This window comes from Triticum dicoccoides, chromosome 4A (assembly GCF_002162155.2).
Source record: "Triticum dicoccoides isolate Atlit2015 ecotype Zavitan chromosome 4A, WEW_v2.0, whole genome shotgun sequence".
Lineage (NCBI taxonomy): Eukaryota > Viridiplantae > Streptophyta > Magnoliopsida > Poales > Poaceae > Triticum > Triticum dicoccoides.
Genome location: NC_041386.1, coordinates 523,148,702 through 523,153,967, shown reverse-complemented (window position 1 = coordinate 523,153,967; position 5,266 = coordinate 523,148,702).

Below are 5,266 nucleotides of genomic sequence, written 5' to 3'. Positions count from 1 at the left end.
TATAAGGAAATATAAATAACAACTTTATTATTACCTCTAGGGTATATTTCCTTCAGTCAGTACTGAGAAGATCGATAAATGCAGACATTCCTTCTTCTGTATGATTTTACAAACTCCTTAACACAATTTTCACCAAATAGTTTGTGCACGTGATATTTAAAATTATATCCAAAGTGCATGCAAATTGTTCAACGAGAATTTTGCATGAGATTTTTTTGCATGAGCAATCAATGTTTGTACTTGGGAGATTAATCAATGACAATATCATAGTAGCATATGAGTGTTTTGCTCCAGGAGTAAGAGGACTTTGCATTGTGCTTTGAAACTGGATATGATGAAGGCATATGATCATGTTGAATGAGTGATTAAGGAAGGGGCTACCGGTAATCAGAGACACAATCCAGGAGTAGTGGGAGTCCCCGGGACAGCAGATAAATTTGGTCAAATACAACATATTATTTGGGAAGGGTCGATGATACGTCTTGAACATATCTATAATTTTTTATTGTTTCACGCTATGTTATCATTTTGGCACCAATTTTTTTATCGTTTTTTTGGACTAACATATTGACTTAGTGCCGAGTGCCAATTGTTGTTTTCTACATGTTTTTGGACTTGTAGGGAAAAAATTACGGAGCTCCAATAATCCTAAAAAATCCATATTTTTGCGTCGGTAGCTTCCAGAGAGCCCGGGCCCCACCGAAGGGGGGGGGTGCTGTGGGCCCCATGTGGCCAGAGCAGACGACCAGGGGCTGGCCATGTGGGCCCCAAGCGACTCTGTTTCACCGCCTCTTGACGCCTATATTTATCATTTTCTTTGAAACCCTAACCATCGAGGAGTTTTTCTGTTTCCACCGCTGCACCTCTCTGTTCCATGGAGATCCAATCTAGGGGTATTTTACGTTACTCTACTGGAGGGACAAATCATCATGGTGGCCATCGGCATCAACTTGAAGGTCACCATGATCGCCCATGAGTATTTTCCTTTGGACTATGGGTTCATAGCAGTAGCTAGATGGTTTTCTCTCCCTTGCTTCTTAATACAGAGATCGCATGAGCTGCCCTACATGATTGTGGTCCATCTGATGCAATATTTTGGTGTGTTTGTTGCAATGTGATGCATTGTCACTTTATGAGTCGGATCTATCCATGAATTCTTTTGAGATCAATTTGGTTTATTTGTTGTATAATTCTTATTCATACATGCTCTCTCATCTATTTTTCTTTCTTTGGCCAAGTTTGATATATGATGTCCAATATGGAGTTGTGTACAATAGCTGGTTTCAATTTTGCAAATAATCTATCACACTGATAGAAAGTGGAAAAGGCTTGTATTGTATTGTTTCCACTAGGGATAAAAAGATGATTGTGTAGTTGTTCTTGGAACGCAGGGTGAAGATAATATATCATCTACTTCATGCTATCGTACTTAATACAACACTCTATTTTATTACTTAACATTTTAAGATACATGTTGGATAGCAATCTTGGGCGGAGTATTAGCTATAGATGTTGTTGGATAATGGTCTATAGATGTTTGGAAGGGATGCTCATATGTAGTTATGCCATGTACAATCATAGTCACAACAAACTGCAATTGAATGGATGCACAATTTTAACTTGTTTGCCACACCATGCTATCTTTTGGAGAGAGACCACTAATGAACCTATGGATTCCGGTCCATTCTTCCTCCTATCTCTTCCAACCTCGATCAATGCTCTTTTACAATTCCTTGCTTTTACTTTTCCATTGCAATCAATCTTCCATACACACTTACATTTAATCATTCTAACTAGCAAGGCTAGTGAGACTGACAATCTTGCTTGTTTCGATGGAGGCCAACCCAATATTGTATTTGCAGCTGAAAGTAAAGACATGTAGGTGCAAAGTAAAGAACTAGAGTTGTGAGTATCGCAAACGCAATAGGCTCAATGAAGATTTTTCCAATGGTTCGGATAGTTGGCACTATCTTACATCCACGTTGATGGAGGCTTCGATCCACGAAGCATCTAAGATCACAAGCATCTCGGTTGTGAGATTCCATGAATGAACGGTCCACGAAAGTACACTCACCCACAAAGGTGTAACGCCCTCGATGCGGCTATATCTCCCACGTGTCGAAGCACGACTTAGAGGCATAACCGCATTGAAAGCAATGTCGCAAGTGAGGTAATCTTCGCAAACAACCCATGTAATACAATAAGGGAAAAGAGATACATAGTTGGCTTACAATCGCCACTTCACACAATTACATGAATAAAACATTACATCATCCAAATACACTCAAGGTCCGACTACGGAACCAAAATAAAAGAAGAACCCCAAATGCGACAAGGTCCCCGATCGACCCCAACTGGGCTCCACTACTGATCAACTAGAACGAAACAACACAAAGGACAAGATCTTCATCGAGCTCCTCCTTGAACTTGGTTGCGTCATCTGCACGGTTCAACGGCACCTACAAGCTGGTTTTGGAAGTATCTGTGAGTCACGGGGACTCAGCAATCTCACATGCTCGCGATCAAGACTATTTAAGCTTATAGGAAGGGTAAAAGGTATGAGGTGGAGCTGCAGCAAGCGACTAGCATATATGGTGGCTAACATACGCAAATGAGAGCGAGAAGAGAAGGCAAAGCACGGTCGAGAAATTATGATCAAGAATTTATCCTAGAACAACCTACGCCAAACATAACTCCAACACCGTGTTCACTTCCCGAACTCCGCCGGAAAGAGATCATCACGGTTACACACACGGTTGATGCATTTTAATTAAGGTCAACTTCAGGTTTTCTACAATCGGACATTAACAAATTCCCATCTTCCCATAACCGCGGGCACGGCTTTCGAAAGTTCAAAATCCTGCAGGGTAATCCCAACTTAGCCCATGACAAGCTCTCACGGTCAACGAAGGATATTCCTTCTAGAGGGAAGACCCGATCAGACTCGGAATCCCGGTTACAAGACATTTCGACAAGGTAAAACTAAACCAGCAACACCGCCCGAATGTGCCGACAAATCCCGATAGGAGCTGCACATATCTCTTTCTCAGGGCACACTCAGATTGTCTTAGGTACGGGTAGGCCAGCCCAGAGTTGCCCCTGGTGGCCACCGGCAGCTGACAGGTGGACCAACACACAGAGGAGCACTGGCCCGGGGGGGTTAAAATAATGATGACCCTTGAGTCTGCAGAACCCAAGGGAAAGAAAAGGCTAGGTGGCGAATGGTAAAACCAATGTTGGGAATTGCTGGAGGAGTTTTAATCAAGGCGAACTGTCAAGGGGTTCCCATTATAGCCCAACCGTGTAAGGAACGCAAAATCCAGGAACATAACACCGATATGACGGAAACTAGGGCGGCAAGAGTGGAACAAAACACCAGGCATAAGGCCGAGCCTTCCACCCTTTACCAAGTATATAGATGCATCAATTAAATAAGAGATATTGTGATATCCCAACAGGTAAACATGTTCCAACAAGGAACAACATCTCCATGTTCCAACAAGGAACAAACTTCAATCTTCACCTGCAACTAACAACGCTATAAGAGGGGCTGAGCAAAGCGGTAACATAGCCAAACAACGGTTTGCTAGGACAAGGTGGGTTAGAGGCTTGGTTCAACAATATAGGAGGCATGATAAGCAAGTGGTAGGTATCATAGCATAGGCACAGCAAAAGAGCGAGCATCTAGCAAACAAAGATAGAAGTGATATCGAGGGTATGGTCATCTTGCCTGAGATCCCGCAAGGAAGAAGAACGAGTCCATGAAGAAGACAAACGGACGTAGACGAACGGGTCCTCACAAACGCGACGTTACCGGAACCATCCCGAAGAAGCAAACACCAGAAAGAAGCACACAACATAGTAAACAACCAACACATGAACATGGTATGATATGCGGGATGCGGGATGCGATGCATATGCATGATTTGACAAGGAATGATTGAACCTGGCCTCAACATGGAAATACAAGTGTGCCACTGGAAAGGTGAGGTGATTTCGGTTGAAATCAATATAAAGAACACCGGAATCGGAGACACGGTTTGGAAATGGCAAGCAAAACAAATATGGCACCGGTCTGCGATAAACAACAAGTAGCCATCTAAATGCAACAAGACAAACATGCTACAGCACTTAAACATGGCAACAAAAAACATGGCAGGGATCCATTCATGATGCTTAAAAAAAGATGAACACTGAGCTACAGCCAATTCATCCATTAACAGGTTCAAACAAGCATGGCAAAAACGCAAACGGTAAACAGATTTCAGACTTAGTGAAATTAACACAAGCCTGGAATTTCAGATCAGGTAGCACACTTTGGAGCATGAAAACTATATGCTACAGGAACTTAACATGGCAAAGCAAGGCATGTCATGGAGCTACTCATAGAGCTTAACAAAAGTCCCTTAGTGACCTTGAGCCAAAAGGGATCAGAAAATACAATTGCAAGCATGTGAACATGGCAAAAACATAATCAGATCACAGGCTTAGTGAAAAACTGGAGCATGCAAAACAGATATCAAGTAGGCATGTTTACGAGCTCGATGCACTCACTACAAAGCATGTCATGACAAACTAAGCATGCACCCATCAATAATACACATTATACAAGCTAGACATGGCAAGAATTACAACATAGCATGCATGGAGCAACTACAACACCATCGGCAAAATCGCTAACAAGTAGACAATCTGCCAAGATTCACGAAATAGCAAAAGTAGAGCTCGATTGACTCAAGCTAGGGTGCTCCATAATTGCAAGCAAAGACATGGATGGATAGAGTACTACAAGATTAACAAAACATCCTTACTGATCATCCTCAAAAGAGGCACGGATCACTAGGAAACAACATGAACATATGGCATATTGATAAAAACAGATCAAGGACTTAGTGGAATTGCTAAGTACCTCAAATCGGCATGAACGAATGCACCACTTTGCAAGCTTGTGCTAGTCACCACACACATCACAAAAATACATGGATAGCACCTATGTAAAGATGGCAAAGCATATAACAAAACTCATGTAGAGCTCAGGGGCATATCATGCACACAATAATCATGGCAAAAATGACAAATAGCTATTTGGTGTAGCAGATTTGACAATTAACTCAAATAGCACTCTTCCAATAGCATCTCGGGCATCAAGATGAGCTCAAATGAAAATGATGCAATGAGATGAAATGATGTGCACTCTGAGGCGAAAATTTTGATATGCTATATGCACAAAACGGATCTACGGATGCAAAGTTACGATATGATGAAC